The following is an 18,893-nucleotide window of genomic DNA, read 5'->3' as shown; positions in this document are numbered from 1 at the left end:
TATAAATAAATAAAAGCAACTGATAATACCGTGAATCGTTAAACCATGTGAAAATCTGAATATGGTTGAATAATTAAATGAATCGGATCGGCTTCAGCGACCAATCACCGCTCGGCGCAAACCAAAATGGCGGATATTATAATAACAACTATTTACGATTTAAACATTGTTACAGTGTCACCTTCAATATTTAATAGCTAAAGATAATTACACAAATAATTAAACACGAGATAAAGTTATGCAAATTTCTATATTTAAATATCAATTAATTTATTCAATTTTGTTTCAACGTTTGAAGTATTTTAGTGTCAATTGTCAATTGTTTTGTAGATAACTAATCATTTAGTTATGTGGATAATCTGAGCTGAGCTTTAAACAGGGTTTTAAAAAGAGTGAATAACTCATACTGAGCAGTGCCTAGGCCAGTGTGCGACTTTCATCCCTTAGGTCGTAGGTTAGATCTCCATGCAGCAATGGAATTTTTTATTAACTCATATTGTGCGTTTCAAGTGCGATTTTTGGTAAATATGTCATTTCCCTGACAAAAAAAAAATATATATATGATAAGATAGTTCTTAAAATAGGTTAGTCAACAGATAGGGAGGCAAACGAGCTTACGGGACGGCCAAAAAGGGCAGTCATCGGAGCCCATGGACACCCATTTTAGTAGGTGCGTTACCAGCCTTTGAAGGAGTATACTCTTTTTTTAAACAATCGGAGGTCGTATCTTCTAGGTCTACACTGGATATTGATTCCACAGCTCGCTAGATCACAAAAGGTAGGTCTTGTGGAGTGGACCGTCAACATTCACGGAACGAGATATGAATGTAAAAACAATTTGGGTTGTGGTCCAGGTTTATGCCCGGATCAGTAAACGCAATATTACAGAATTTTTTATTTTATATTTCTGTTAATGCAGCAATAATAGACAACGCTGATGACAGCCGTGGTCAATTGTCAAAAACATAAGTTAATGGCGGGAATACAATCCTTTGAATATATTAAGTTTAATCTCTTTACAAGTAAAAACGAATGAGTTTCTCGTGTTGGAATAATTAGTGTCCGATTGAAAGTGTGCCTTATTTCTAAAGCCTGCGTTAGGGCTGTCCAAAGAAATACAATAATATTAAAATTTCCTTTACTACTGAGAATTTATTAACACACAAATATACAGTATTCACAATATTCTTAACCTACATCGTAATTATTTTATTTTATTTTAAGCCGATCCACTAATATCCGGTTATTATGTTTTAGTAATTATTTCTAACAGTTAGTATGTATCAGGAACCCTCTCCGGTAAAGGCCTCCTCGAAACATCGTAATAATAATAATTAAATATTATTTTTTTTACCAATTTTTTTATTATTTACGAATTTAAAGAGTTTGGTCCCTGTGTCATTGTGTTTAATGCTAGCATTTCCTCGCTGTATTTCAGTACTTATTCATAGAGCGAGAAAAGCACCAGCTCTCGGTTCTCCGGTACTAAATGGGCCCCAATTTAAATCATTCATTAGTACCCTGTGCACTTGAACCCCGCGGCCCGAGAGTTTGCTATTGTGCTACATCACAGGGGCAAACATTTTACTTAAAGTGCGATTTCATAATTAATTGACGAGTATTGTTCTCCAGGACCATCGTCTGTATTGCGACCGATTATGCAGTAGATAAAATTAATTGGGTTTTAGCAAGTTTGAATCTTGTTTATTACCAATTGGCAACCCTAGACAAGTGGACAAAGTTGGGCAACGGTAAAACACTTTCACGAGCACAATTGATAATTACAAAGGATCGCCGATCCCGAAACATCTCGTTTGCATATGAAACGATAGCAATCGTTACATTGAATGTTTTTATTTCGGGCCATAGACAATTATTAAGTCTAATTACACATTTTTAATCTATGTGCTTAAATGAGTAATCTTCTCGCCTAATACTACGCTTTACACATAACAATTTAAAAAAAACAGTGACTGTACAAGCTTTACAATTGAGCCTGAGATCTTCCCAGACAATTTTAGTTCATAGCCAAAAAGATTCTACACCGTTAGGACACTTTAATTAAATTTCTTATGCACAAGATACCGAACAACATAAAAAATCACGGCTGCTACGTTATAAATAGCAGCTCGTTAATTACCGTCTGTAATCACATTTCGCCAAATGCGTTACGACACACATGTCCCATCCCTTCGCCGTTCTAAATTTAAATTTTTAGGCGGGAGCGTGCCTCAATAGAATCGTTCATAATTTATGGATCTTTGTTTCCTAGTGCAATCGACGAACACAGATTATACAAATAATACATTGACGATATAGGTAAACATAAAGTATTCAATCTCAGTGGCGGGAAATTTATTTGACAAATTAAAATAATATGTCAACAAGTTTATTGCTCTGTTCTTTAGGATCTTTTTCATTATTCAAATTACTTAGAGATTTAAGTTGGCTCCTGGTAGATTGTAACGGTGACCCCAGAAGTAGTTCTTTACTCAACGAATAAATATCGCAATACAGCGAGGAAATGCCAGCATTATTAACAAGTAGACTACCACAGGTCTAAACTTTTTAAATTTGTTTTTATTTTCTATTTATTATTTGAACGCTGAATTATTAAAATAAGTATAGTAATATCAAAATGAATAGATGTTTCTGCTGAAATGACGCGCCATTAATTTTAAGATCGCATTTCATTATGTAAATCACGTTAATGAATGTGGGATGTAAATAGACCATTCGGAGACGGTTCGGTAACTCACGGGTTACAAATGAAATTTATTTATCTAACTATCATTAATTATGTACTACAAATGCAATTGAATATAGCCAAAGATGGAATACATAATATATACCAAAAAGGATCAAAGGTTTACGAAACGATATCAATAAAAAATATTAAATACGTAATACCTAATTTGGCTGTGTTGTGTGATGATTAGAAAGTGAGGGTGTGTACATAAGGGTGTGTATGTGGGGTGTGCTCTTGATGCAGGTGATTTAGCGCTATGGATATTCTTAATACCAGCTTTAAGCATATTCCGTGATAGCTTAAACAAGTCAAGGCTTCAATAGTGATAGGTATAAAATTTGGTAAGCTATGAAAATAATAAAAGAGTTCAATTAAAAAATCATCATTATCATCAAAGGCTAAACAGACCTTAGTCTCCTCAATATTTCGACATCGCAATGTATTTAATGCTTCTTGTGTCCAACTTCGAACGGCTATTGTTTCGAGGTCCCTGACAACCCCAGGTCTACCAGGTTTTCTCTTGGGTTGCGAGTTCAGTAACCTTGGGGTTCTGTAGTCCGCCATTCAGTTCACGTGTCCCACCTTGAGCCTGTTGCTTTATCACTTAGATGGTGGTGTCGTCAAGGATGGTATATAGTTCGTCATTTTGTTAATAATCATAGATATTCTTCATTAATTGACAAGCAAGAGATGGTTCTTAACCATTGCTGTATATGATGAACAAAGACAAAACGCTCTTTAACTGTTTGTGTTTTGAGAAACAATTAAAAATTCGTGCAGAACTATGAGACAATCATAATGATATGGAAGATTTCGCGACGACTCCAGCTTACTACCACAATTGCCTTAAGACATAATTAGAGCCGTGTCAAACCCTATTTCGATAAGTACCCGATCCCATATTATTGTTAAATCGATTCCCACGATTATATCAATCGAGTTGGGATAAATGGATAATTAGGATGATTACTGCCAGCTACCGTTTGCCGGAGGCTGAGATTTCTCAGGCATATCAGACAATCAAAGGGATTAGGATTTGTAAAATATGAAGTAATAGGACCTATTTGATTCGATATTCAAGTCCTGACCTAACTTAATCAGTGGTAAATCCTTTTTAGAGCTTTTCTGAGCCTCAGATTTCTTTTTTATCTGTTTAATGATGATTTGTCAATCTAGTAGCCAAGTGAGTGATCAGCTTTCAGTGCCTGACACATGCCGTCGGTTTTGGGTCTTAAACAAGCCCCACGATAATTTCCTTCACTGTTCGAGCGAATGTATAATGCACACATGGAAAGAAAGTCCATTGGTGCACAGCCGGGAATCGAACCAACGCCCTCGGGGATGGTTAGTGAGCCCCACGCTGTAGCCACATGGCCAACAATGATAAAAGAAACATCAGGCGAGAATAATATGTCACCATGATGGCGGTGAAAGATCTCGTCACAAATAAATACATCGAATCATCAGACAAAGACATGTGTCTGCTGTATTGCTGTTGGCAGTTCAGGATCAAACATTTTGCCTATTATTTAATCAGTTATTTCCATAGCAGCAATCGTTGCGTATTTACGGCCGGTGAAAATAATCAAGTGTGTCAATCACGCTACCTCGTGATATAGCTCACATTCTCACGATAAAAGTGATGCTATCACGCTATCAATCGGGTTCAACCGATACATGCCCTCATCTCATAAGAAAGGTATCTTGGTTAGTACTGGATTTTTCGTTCTTTGAGTTATCTGTATATTAACGGAATACACCAGGAGTCCGTCATGTCTTAAACCCTAAAACAACCTGCCGAACCTACACCGAACTACACTGCTGGGATTTTGCCCTTTGGGGGGCTTTTAATGTTAAAAGAGCTGAGGAGGAGTGTTCGCCTAGTGGTTTTAACATGCTACTCTCATCCCTGGGGTCGTCTTTTAGCCCACCGGCTGTGCACCTATGGACTTTCTATCTTAACACCCGCTCGTATGGTGACGGAAAACACCGTGAGGTAACCGGCTTTAGACCTAAAAAGTTGTCTCAGGCACCGACACAATCTGAGCCCCAAACCTTGCTTCCTTTCAATTAGCTAAAAAGGGTGGTATGCGATGACTAGTTTCTTATACCGTATGTACGTAATCCCTGAGTAATATTTATTTACATATAACTATATATATAGTATGGGCTATATATATATATATATATATAGTCCAGCCGTGCGAATCCGCTAGTTAATGTGATGATAAAATAATATAAAAATTGACTATGATGAAATGATTGGTGTATATTTTTTAATGTGTAATTATTTAACTACTATGTAAAATTTGCACACCATTATGTGTGGCAGACAATGCGAAGATTGTACCACCATAATATTTTTGTACTATATTCTTGCAAATGAAATGTACAACTTGTTAACAACAAGGTATATTAATATATTCAAACATTAAGTTGTTAAAGAAAACGTCAATATTCCAATGGTCTTGTAAGTCTACTTATTGCAACTTACAAGTTATTATATTATAACCTCATTATTCAACAAGTCACCATGTTTTGCAAAACATTATGCTCTTAACTAACAAAAAATATGTTTTCATTATGGAAGGAGATTAAATAGCATAACTTAGTTGTACCCTTTATGGTTAGAATTAACTTTCTTTAGTGTCAGATTAAATTTCGAGCTGTGCCTGGATCGAGAGTCGAGACAAACAGTTTTATATTTGTTTTGTATTGTGTACATGCGTATGCGCATCTTTGTCATATCAAACGATACCTGTACCCTGTAATTTTATCGTATCCAAATTAAACAGTAGTAAAAATTTGTTGCTGTCCATCGATTGCTGCAATTTAGAATCTAGATTGATTACATATAAGTTATTTATTAAGTTAATATATAATAATAATTTTAAAAATAAGTTTGATCTATGTGGCAGTTCCTTGTACTGCGATACTTATTCGTCGAACGAGGAAAGCACCAGCTCAGACCAATAAAATTAAGTTAATTAATTATGGTAACGGTGTGCGAACAAACTGAACTGCTCCTCGTTCATTGATCTCTGAATGAATTAATATCATTCACCGATTGATATTCTGTGCCGGCGTCATAATTAGTGGATAGCGGGCAGGTCGCATGATAACTAGTCTTAATAGTTATAATGAGTAGAGGAAACGCCATCTTGCTTTGAGACGGGAAAGTGGGCAATTAGAATCCGCTTCTTATAATCACGATATGCAGAACTAGAATTGCCATTTCTTCTGTGCAAATAATTTTTATAATCTATCTATTCGTATAGAATTTTTCAAACAGAAATTGTAGCTATTGATAGTACTTACAAATTTGATTTTGTTTAAGAATGTTTCACAATTTAACGAGGATTTTCTGTTTTTGCATTAAGGAAAAGAAATGAATTTTCCTGTGAAAACATTATGAAGCCTCGTTTATACAAACAAATTAAGACCTTCACTATGATTTAAGAGGTACTAAAATTGTTGCGAATATACATACATACTTTAATCAATGTATAGATATATAAAATAATTAATGTAATAGTATACTTTTTGTGAATAAATAGACAAATACGTTTTTTTCTAACTTAAGATTTATGTTAGGGTTTGGTAGATCGCTCAACGAATAATAATCGCAATACAGCTAGGAAATACTCCCAGCGTTAAAGGTACACTGCCACAGGGACCAAACTTTTTAATTTTTTTATTTATTTAATTATTATAACAATGTTGTTTAAATGAAAATGATTGTATATGTCATATAATCGCTTATAACCGCTTTCACGTTCCAATTACATTTAAAAGGGTCGAAATTATTCGTGTTTTAATTCGCAAAGCTATTTACTCGAAGCAATGATCCTTCACCGGCTACATACTTCAGCTGCCCTAATATACACCTGTCCTGACAGACCGGTTTTATTTCCTCAAGAGTTTTACTGCTACGCCAACGACCATCCTAATTTGATCCCTGAAAATTCTTTATCCTACCCTCGTTTGCCCTGTTTTATTGAACTGCAGAAGGGTGGGGTAGGTCACGCTACGCTGAACGTTAGTTTTAGTGCTAGTAAATAGTGAAGAGGTTAATTTGATGTGTTCGAGGCTTGTGTTTATGTGTGGTAGCTAGATTGAATGACGTGTAATCATTCTTACAGGCTCACATGTGTCTCATAAGGTGTGATACATATAACATATATATATCTCCCGTATGTTGATGGAGTACGTATTGGATTTGACCCTAGGTTCGATTTGGTTCGTAAAACATAGCTAAGCGTGGCGCATTTTATTTTATTTATACTCTCAAATGTCAAGAGGACAATCAGATACTTATGAAAATATTGATATAGTGATGATACGTGTGAAAATGTCATGAGGTCATAATATCGCAGCACCCAACTCACGAAGCGACTCTTTTTATTGAAGAAGTCGCATGGGTCTGCCAAGCATCCGCGAATATACACTGTAAATACGTAACTGTAACAAAATAAAGAAAGCAAGGTGTCTAAAACTCGGCAAAAGTTTCCATGGAGTTGCTGAAAATGTCCACCGAAACATTTTTCATCAGTTTTATTTGTAATATCTGCGTTGTACTAAAACAGACTCTTTTTTATGCCACGCCCAACTTAGTAATTCTAAAATTCATTTAGAATTACTAATCAGAAATTCAAACGATAGGTTTTAGGAAGAAATCCCTAAATTATTAACGAAATACTGTAAGTAAATTTTCCAAATATAATGAAAAACGTCGAGTTCATTTTCGAATTGCCGCCCTCAACAAACAAATTGCCCCCTGTTAGGCGTGGGACTCACGATACACTGCTAAATACCTAATCTGATCATTGATCCATCCATCCATGATTGAGTGATACATCTGAGACGATATTCTTTAACTTATCGAGCGAAGACTACGAACTTTTGAATGCATATAAAGTAATTGTACATCGCAACATAATTAATGATTAAAGTGTCAGATATCAGTTTGTATCAGATTTCTAGAACGTCTCAAGGGAAACCTACCAACGGCGACCACCTAATCAATGCCATATCAAACTTTCAATAATATTTCTTTAATGAAAAACGATTTATATGAATTATTAAATTATTTTTCTTTTTTCACTGATTGCACAATTTCTTCCCTTCACCCAGGCGCAGAGCCTTGCCGAATACAAACAGTAGAACTTGCCGACAGTGGAGGAACTTTCAGAAATTACGAGTGCGACTGAAAAAGCACAATTTTTTTTTAGATTTTATTACCGAATCCGTAACCTGCTTGCAAACGATTTATGCGATGAGGCAGCTCAAAAGATGATTTTTTTATCCCGTTTATTAAAGACCTTGAGTAATTTCATTTCCCTTCATAAGAAAATTTTTATTACGGATTAAAAAAACTTGTAGTGATGCATATCAAATCAGACGTCTCAAGTTGCCACAAATGAATATTTAATCCCCTGTTAATATCAATTTACAAGGCAAAGAATTGAAGGAACTAAACTAAAACTGAATTTTATCACTTCTTTACTGTACAGACTCCTCTCTTGGTATCAGACGAGCTCAGTCTTTCAATTTATTTCTTTAAATATAAATAAATTTAACAGAAATACCTATAAAGTGTATAGATGAAAGGAACAATCTTTTACCTAAGACATTATTAGATTTGTAACTATTTCCTTCAAAATAATAATAATAGAAAATTACCAGCAAGCAAGCAAGGAAAGCACCAACTCTGGGGACACCGTTACTGTCTACCAGACAACTATTAATTATCGCCTATGTAGGGTACAGACCAAAGACTCTAAAGGAAACAAAATAAATTTAAGGGAATTTTTTTCTATTTATTAATTATTATGATTACTATGTAGGTAAAGAATATTGTAAATACTGTATATTTGTGTAAGTCTCATAAGCATTGTAAGCCAATATCGTGCTTGTGAGGCTCAGACGCTGAAGATAAATATTAATTTTGAGTGAAATATTCGTACAAAAGCGGCCATTAAGCGCTTAGTCTCATGGGCGGAGCGGAATGATTGATAGTACTACGATGCAGATGTGGATAATTATAAAACGCATCTTTCCTTCATTCTCGGTCATAGATTGAACGAGTATTTCGTTCATCTGCGAATTCATGTGTTATATGGCTCAGTCCAAACAATATGTCCATTTGCAAGAATAATTACTCACATTTTATATGGAAAAAATTTAGGAAAAAAAAATGAATTGTTTTGGCCTAGTGGATTCCTTCCTTAACCCATTCACTCCTGCAAGATGCTCATCCATGGCTTTCTTTCTCCATTCGCTTCCTGCTAACTGTTCTACTTCTTCTATGTATCTAATTAGAGCGCGCCTTATCTCATTTTTCTCCTTCGTCCTCTCCATATAGTAGTTATCTTTAATTAATCCAGCTTTTATCTGTGCATCTTGTTATATGCCCCGCCCATTGCCACTTCTGTTTAAGGGAATAATGCAAACACAAGTGTAGTTAGAGGTTGAAACAAGCGATGAATGAATGTCAAATGAATTCAAAGAATGAAATCTATTAATTCCTTAGACACTTTATAATTTGCGTTTATAAATAAAATGGCTTATAGCAATGCGGGCGGAAGACGATTACGCTAAACAATGATAACATTAAATGAAATGATTAAAAACATGCCTTGAACCAAGAATGTTTTACGAACTATGCGTTTCGTTTGTTTTTGATCGGTCACTTGACTACTCTAATACGTCACATTATGCCGTTAGACCAATCACAATGAAACGATTCGAGCTATAGTTTTTCGGTCTGTATTAAACTCAGCCCTTCTTCTACCGGAAAATGCGGTGAGATCCATGTTATACCGAGTCTATATTCAGTCCTTCCGTCTTAAGTTAATACGTAATTAACTTAACATCTTTTTTATATTTTAAATAAATGTTTACTAGAAAAATAAGTACTAAATGATATATTAAATTGGATTGTGTAGGGTAGATTCAAAATTCGAGTGTACTCCTCCCACAAAGGACGGTGGGTGCGTTGCCGTAAAATGGGTGTTTATGGGCTGCGATGACATTTTTTGGGCGTCCCGCAGGCTCGTGGCCTGATTTTTTTTTAAAGTGCGAATGCTTCAATTTCAGGCTTCTAATTTTATCCGTAACGAAGAAATAGGAGAAAATGGTCGGAACTGCTTCGAGAAAAGGATGTTCCTACTGCTTTTTAGCTCGACTTCCGTGCCCCCAGATAATACTTAAAGCTGAGAGTGTTTTTTCTTATTACAGTGATAATTGCCTTCGTTAATAGAAATTCATACATGTACACTGTTTTTCGCAAGTTTTGCCGCGCACCACCACCATGTGGAACCAGCTGCCCACTGAAGTATTACCGAACCAACTCGACATAGGGACCATATGAGCGAAATCAAGAAAAGAGCTAATCAATTCTTAAAAGGCATCGCAGTCTTGAGCCCTCTGGAATTGAGAGTGTCCATGGGCTCTCACTTACCATCAGGTGAACCTCCAGCCCATTTGTCCCTATTAAATATAAACAAACCTTGCTTCTTTGTAATTGTGTTTATGTTGAAATGGAATAAACGTTTTTTTTTTAATATTTTAAATTTTGAAAAAATTCTTCTAATAAAGGCGAAATATATGAATTGATAATGTACAATGTAAAAATTAAAATATGTTGATCAAGAAAACATATTAAAGTGTTGAAAGTAAGTTGATACTGTAAGTCGATCTGTCTGCGTCACATAAATCAGCCCACGCCAGGGGTTGTGAACATCTTCTGGGACCAATACTAGACTTAGTATTAATTGGTAAAAATACTTGTCTATGATAACGTTTACATTATTATTATTCTGTAGGTAAAGAATATTGTAAATACTGTATATTTGTGTTTTAAGATTTTTTTTAGTCATTACATTTTTACAGTGTTGAGCAAAACAGGGTTGGCATAGTGGTTGCAGCGTGCGACTTTCATCACTGATGAAAGTCGCACAGTAGTTTGCTTCCCGGTTGTGCAATTTTGTATGTGAGCATTTAACATTAACTTGAACGGTAAAGAAAAACATCGTGAGAAACCCAGCTTGCTTTAGACCCAACATGACGGCGTGTGTCAGGCATAGGAGGCTGATCACCTACTTGCTAAATCATAAAAGAGATTCAGAAATCAGAGGCCCAGACCTAAAACGGTTTTCACTGTTTAATTTATATTGAATTCTAAACGTGACAGCCCCTGGCCATCATTTCCTAACAAAAGGTTGGCAGCCCCTGTCCGAAGACAGTCGCAGTCTTTTAATTAAGGTTAGACGTGCAACGATTCTAATATCGAAACGCGATTATAATTTTCATATGTCTTCGCGAAGTCCTAGAGCTGCTTCTTGATACCAGTCTCGTTTTACATAACTATTTCTATTTATTTAATACGAGAAACATATTGATTATACATCAACCAGAAACGACCACTACAAGCCTTGATTTGTTTAAGCTATCGCGGAATATGCTTAAGAATGTCCATAGCGCATACCTATATCATAAGCACACCACACAACCTCACAATCACACAGCACAGCCGAATTAGGTTTTACGTATAATTAATGATTTTTATTGAATTTACCTTTCATAAATGTTTGAACCTTTTTGTATGTATTCCATCCTTGGATATATGTTTAGTACAATTGTTTTGTGTTGTATATAAATTATATAATATATATAAAAGCAATCTCAAATTTAATTGAACAATAAAACCAAAATAAATGTATCAATAATAAACAGTTTCTCTCGAATGAGTCATCGTTAAGGAAACGCGAATATAATTCACACCTCATGTACACAGACCATGTCTAGTTGTAACATAGATTAAATACAAATTGCCAAATGACGTATTGTTTGACAGTTAACAAAACGATGACGCGTTTCGCTTGACTGTGATCCAATCACAGATACGCGACACGATGCGTCGTTCCGTTGCAAGTATGTCTATATTGGTAAAAGGTTATTACTACTTTGTTTTGAGATTTACACGTCGAATATTTATATGTATAATTCTACTGTACGTGTGAATGAATTCTTTGTATGCGTTTGGGAAACGCCCTGGATGGTTATATTATGTATATATATTCACAAATAAGCCGGGAGATGGCGCTGTAGTCAGTATCTAGGTTATTTATGTATACAGCAAATAAACAGCTGGTATATATATATAATTCTTCTGTACATGTGTTCGTAATTAGACTCCTAAACGGGTGAAGAGGTTTTGATGAAATTTTTTGTGTGTTCAAGTGGAGTAGAGAATGATTTACATTATTAGATCGTTTTGTATGTAAGACGTGTGTACAACGTAAGGATAGGATGGAAAGAAATAAGTCATTTTCATGTAAGACAATGTTGACACTCAAAGCGGCAGTCCTAGTACCATATTTTATCAACATATTATATGTTACATATGTACTGTCTAGATATGTCACTTATAATTTAAAACGCCGCCTTATGCAAATTTCTATCTAATAATGGAACAGCGACTTTTGATCACAAGAGCCAGAATCGTCCATTAGATTGTCTAATGGTGGATTAATTATAGGTACATATCTAGCGCAAGTCAGCAACTAATTTTAAATGCCAAGATAACGACTGCTTAAATACAGTATAAGGCAGTCAAATGCCTTTTTATGTTCTGATTAAATCTATGGTGAACTTATTACTTTATTGACTAAAGTTATTTATAATGCTTTATTAATAATAGTCTAAAGCTTTTAATTATACTTTGAAAAGCAAAAAATATTGCTCTATTATCAATATTTTTAGATAGGATAATGATATAGGATTTTTTATTGGTATCGAAATTTCATACTATTCTATAGCCAACAAGGATAACGTAGGATTCTAAAGCTGGAATAATTTAAATCGGTTCGGTAGCTTTGGAGCCAATTGCATACAAACAATCAAGACCTTCCTCTTCATAATATTAGTATTGATTCCTGTCAAATGTTTAATTAAGACTCTTTCGAGTCTTCTGTAAAATTGTAAATTGTGTCGTTCAAGTCCTTCCAAGTGGTTAAGCGTAAGATTCTGTACCATCACGCTGCACGGTACCAATAGATTTTTCTGTTTTATTCTATAGAAACGTAGATGGCACATAAGGCTTACACATTAAGTTACTCGTACATAGTAAATTCATTATTAACTTAATGATCTTTTTATAAATAAAAGTTTATTATTTGCTAGTATACTAAAACAAGGCCAAATCACTAATTTAATATACACCCCACAAACACGTTGACACCAACAACCACCACTTTTCAAGTCTTGACTTGTAAAAGCTATCACGGAATATGGTTTTACGTATATGGTTTTACGTATGAAACGTATTTTAAAATTTTAATACGTCATACCTAATCCTTTCGTAAATATTTGAACTTTTTTGTATGTTCTCCATCTTTAGCTATATGTTGAGTTCAATTGTTTTTTGTTGTATATAGTTAATGTTAGCTGTAGCATTACGAAATAAATAAAAAATGCTACTACGAGTAATTTTTTGCAATTTGACAAAAAACACTGTTATTATTTTAAAAAAATACACAATTGACGGACAATTAACCATTTAAAAGGGACAAGGGACTCGTATAAAACGTTGTTGTTTGTTACAATCGAAAAACAAGTTCGATTCAGCTAGCTTATAACTTGTTCATGTCTTGGAAAAGTGGAAGTTTGTTATTTCAGGAAGGAACTAACAAAACCGTTATTAACTGACAATTTAATCAGTATTAGAAAAATGCGATATTATTGCTATAGGGAAGGTATAGAATTAATTATTGCATGCGGGGCCCGCGCTATGCGAATCGGCTTTTAATCAATTATAGACTTAAATAGTTTATAATTAAAGTTTAGTTTACGAACGCATCAATTAATTGGATATTATATTGGTAATGTAATGTTTCAATAATTGCTAGGGGTATCGATATTATTTAACACGACATGTTTTATTGTTATCCAAAACGAATACTAATCATTATATATGTAGATAACAATCCAGTGTCGCTAAAAACCTCTGTAACAAAATGCATGTTATTTAAACTTATTAAACACGGAATACCTAATTCGGCTGGGCTCTGAGATGGTTAGAAAGTATGGTATGTGTTGTACATAAGGGTGTGTATGTGGGGCGAGCTCTTGATGGAGGTGATTTAGCGCTATGGATATTCTTAACTAGCTTTAAGCATATGCCGCGGTAGCTTAAACAAGTCAAGGCTTCAATATTGGTCGTTGTATGTCCGGGCTGCGCGATACATAACAGAGTTTCTTGTATATATAACATAACCTACATACGAACATAACAACACCCAGTTTTAGTGAGTGCGTTGCCGGCCTCTGAGGGAGGAGTATAGCTACTCTATAAAAGGAAATTATGTTGACAAATTGTCCTGACGAGTTCACTATAGTTTAATATGAAACAGCCAAGCGTGGATATTAAATTACATCATAACTACATTTTAATCCAATATTTTCCGTTGTGCAGGTAGATTATAATTTATTGGATTCTAACGATAAGGTTTCATTGCTCTGATTTGTAATAATGTATGTTTGTTATTTTATATTATAGTATTTTGTTTAGTAAGGCAAGAAGCCTTACTAGACGTGTACCTGTTTTAATACCTAACTAATTGTTTCTTTAAGGATACGTTTTTAATGTTAACATAGCCTCCGTGGACTGTTTTGAATGATTAAAGTGTGAAATGATTTGGATTTCTTCTTTGAAGCAGGGTTTTGTAAAGAGATAAATAATTGTCGTGATTTTAACTGAAATTTTCATTCCGTGAAGTTTAGAGGCGGTTATACCTTTTGTCAAAATTAAATACGTATATATTTACGTAAATAATGCTTCTTAATTTTTTTTTAAATACCAGGTCTCACAGATGTCAAAATACCGCCCCCTATAGAGGGCTCTCAAGTGCGTTGCCTCTTCGAAGCATCCCAAGTCGAATTGGTTAAGCGGGCAGGTAGTTCCTAAGTGGTGCAAAATTTGCTTTCATTTCAATATAAAATTAGCAGCTAAATGCGTCAACCAATAGGCATGGTTAGATTGTCAATTAATAGTCACCATTGACAAACAATTACTTCATAAAGGTCGTCAATTACACCGTCGGATAAACTTCGTCGTTATATTGAAAGGCTATCTTTTTAAATTGTTTAGTTATTTAATGTACGTTTAGCTAGACAGCATCCGGCTTATCTATAATAATGGGTGATACAGCGATAAGTAATGTTATCTCTCAATAATAATAATAAAGGCCCGTTTAATTTCCATTCTTTAAAAAAATAAAATTTACAGATTATATTTGTTATATACATATATTTCTTGTAAACCCCTTCACGGGAAAAAGCTGTTGACGCTTCAATTTCTTCTTGCCACCTTTGGGGCGCCTTTTTCTCCTTCTTTCTTGCCTGTAGTCCACCTTTTATCTTGTTATATGCCTCGCTCATTGCCACCTCTGTTAGGGCATAATGTAAGGCACCTACAACTTTTGTATATTCTTCTCTTAAAAGAGTACATTTAAAAACAATATTCGTGATGTTACCCGTCCATGACGAAGCCACAACCTTTCCTTTATAAATATTGAATTATGCGATTCACAAGAGAAATATTGAATATCAATGAGATCACATCCTCATTTGTGTAAAGATCGGGGACAAAGGTGAATCTGACGAGTCAGCCATTTTATTTGTATGCAAATTACGATCGATATAAAATAACAAAAGCAAATCAGAAATACTATTATTTGTCGAGCTCAAGCGGGCGTGGTCTGATTGACATTTGTCACAATATGCCTTGGGTCACATTTGTATTTTTATAATTTGGCAAAACTTAACTTCACAATGGTTAACTATAACGTATTATAAATATTCGATTCGATGGGCCTACGAGATTTAATAGCTGACAAAAATTGGACGATGACGGAAAAAAATTAACAGGGTGGAAAAAGTTGGTGGAGCCCAGCTCCCAGACGGAGACCGCGTCTTACCCTAATAAAATTATAGTATGTTAATAACATGTGGACAAATAAAGGCTTATATCTTTAAAAATCTATACCCTTTAGTGATTATGGCAACACAATAATTTGAAGCATATCTCCGGTTATTGCACAGACTACATACTAATATGTAATGAAACGATGCAGGTTTCAACATACATCAAATGCTAATATAAAAATTTATATGGTTCCTCTTTGGAATTTTTCGCGGTTATAAAGGATTAATCAGTAGTTACATACTTATCCGGAGCTGATCCATTAAAAAAAAACTTTGTCAAGCGCCTATCTCCAACCTAATCCGCTGTTTAGCTTGCTTAGCTTATTTTTTTCCATATATTTTAGATAAAAGAGCTTTGTAACATATACCGTAGATATATGTATGATGACTTCATTAAATAAATGTATAGTATTAGCAATTGTTTTCTGACAATTTTGTACTATAAAATATTCATATAGTACAGCTAAGTAAAGACTTTTATTACAAATGTTTAAATTCCTCAGGTACCAAATGAGGCACGCGACCAGGTAGCAAGATTAGCTTGGCACCTGCTCCAATTGTTGTGACACACGCATGAGCCGGCCTTTTCGTTATCTGCTTTTTTATAAAACCAAAAAAACGGTGATAGACCAATCATCAAAGTGTTACGCGTAGTTCACAGATTTGATGACTCATCATAATACACTAAAAAACCCTTTTGAAACATTGCAAAATGTCATTTTCGACTGTCATTTAAGATTTATAAACGCGTTAAGACTGACAGAATAAACAGAAATTTCCCCGTAATTAAAGTAATTAATATTCTTTGCCGGTATTACTAGTAAACCATAAATTAAGATTACTTTTATGAACATACCATCAAAATAAAACTTTTATTATAACAGTACCTAGCAATAATAAAAGTATCTATATAAATCTATGCATTTCTCTATGTAAAAATATTTTTATAATATTAATTCATCGCGTAGAAAATCACTGTTGTCATCACCGAAAAATAAATTCCAGCAAGATCGCCAATTATTTCATTTAATGAAATGTCGCGGTGACAGGAAAAGGAAGCGAGCTCTAACTTTAGCCGATTGTGCACTGACTGACAGCTAGATTTGATTAATTAATTTTTGGCCTTATCCGCTGTAGGGCTACCAGATGGCCCTTTGAAGTCCTTTTAAACATTATTACTGCAATTTACCGCAGATTCACTTTTATCAAAGACGAGACTGTAGAAAAATCGTTCTTTATAAGCAAGATTCTAGATCTTTGATTCAAGTAGAGATGTAGAACCTAAGCTTGTTACAGATATAGTTCATCGAACACTAAACAGGACAGGGTATTCTACCCTTTAAACACGACTGAATTATCAATATCAAAGACTTGATAACCCTGGCAAGCGATAATAAATCGTGCGTGCTCTTCGGCCTCCCGGTAGATGTCGCCAGCGTCAGACAGATCGCTGAATAAATGATTAACTCAAACGTTATAAGTCTAGACCGAAATAGTCGCCTAACGACGTATACAGGTAGATGAAGCTGTCAAATTGAGTTCCGGTAGATCATTAAAATCCAAAGTTATTCTAAGAATACATAATTTAAAGTACAATGTATTGATTCGTCACACGCGGGCTGAAATGTCTTTTATTTTTGCACATGGCAATGTTTGATTTCATAGACAATAAAACGTGTGGAAATCGCGTATTCAGCCGTATATATGTACCTACTCTATATATAAAATGAATTCATGAAAATATATATGTTTTTAGTAGTAGATAAATTTTCATTCATGGCATAAGTAATCTATAGAACATTCTATTATTATGATAAATGTAATGAGCCATAAAATAACACAATAAATACCTGATTCAATAGTTATATGCAAATTTATTTATTTAATCACAATTAATAATATAACTATAATCACAAAACAATAAACCAGTCCTTAAATTTGCTTTAAAATTCCGGTTTAGCTTTAAAATATATGCCAAGTGCTACGCACCCTAAAAAACAAGGTTTTTATACCTAGAAATTGTTGAACAGAACATGGCTTGTTAGTGAATATACAAATGAATTGGGGAAATAATATTTCCGTTAAATAAACAATGCTAAGTCGGCACAGATGTTGGAAGGGTCGTCCTTTCATCCCGCATTATAAAATCCGGGACAAAATTTTGTTATTAATAATCATATCGGCGCCATTACGAAAAACTAACCGCCAAAGACACATGTGCGGATTCTGTCAACTTGAAGTAAAAACTTCTTGTTTAACTGGAAATCCATTTTTAAAAGTAATTTGATTCGAATTTTACCATAATTAACAGGGTATAAATATATCGTTCAAATTTTAATATAATCTATATTATTAGTTATTACTGAATATAGAACTATAATTATAAGTTAAAAGTTTTGCCATCATATTAACAAAAACTAAAATTATAACGAAATACCTAACTACTCCAAATACTTAATCTAAAATATAGTTCTATTTTTAAGTGTCATTAAATGGGTAGAGAGGTGTTAAGCCATGAATTTTTTAAGCTATACATTTTAGAAAATTACGACCCTAAAAACCCAATAATACAAATATGTAATCCTCTTTTCCTTTTTATTATACGTGGTATTTTAGTTGCAATATACCCATCGTAAAGTCATTGTCTGGTTAATAAACGTAAAAGTATTGTCTACAGCCAGGTAAAAATCATGTTTTGACGTGAAACAAGCAGGCGCCCTTACGAAAACAATTGAATTTTTACCTGCAATGCGTCGGTAATGGAATAGTTTTCAATATTCAACAATTTACAATATTTTAGGTATCCGAGCCAACAACTTCCATGTAGGATTCAGGTTCGCGTCGGTCACTTTGTATCTAACAATTGCTACTAAAAATTACCAATATACTTGTTACAATTTCATTGATTTCAAATCTGTATACGTAATAAATCAGTCAATATTTTTCTACCTAAGATATTGTTTCAATAAATAAATTCGACGTTTTGAATTTAATCATATAGTAAACATAGGTATTAATATTAAAACATAACCTAACATATAATGCGCAATTTTCTACAATAAGACGAGTAAACCGTTCTAATTTGAATCTTGCAAGTAACAATAATTCAACCATACAAAAAAAAAATATTCTATATACTCTATAGCTCTGGGCCTCA

General features: G+C 34.1%; 1 protein-coding gene across 5 annotated transcripts in view; it reads right to left on the bottom strand.

Annotated features, from left to right (window-relative positions):
- Nucleotides 1–18,893, bottom strand: part of LOC123716589 (protein dead ringer) — a 102,382-nt gene that overhangs the window by 82,764 nt on the left and 725 nt on the right. The gene's annotated exons all lie outside the window — the stretch shown is intronic.

Source organism: Pieris brassicae, chromosome 11, assembly GCF_905147105.1.
Source record: "Pieris brassicae chromosome 11, ilPieBrab1.1, whole genome shotgun sequence".
NCBI lineage: Eukaryota > Metazoa > Arthropoda > Insecta > Lepidoptera > Pieridae > Pieris > Pieris brassicae.
This window is presented reverse-complemented; position numbering and strand designations above follow the sequence as displayed.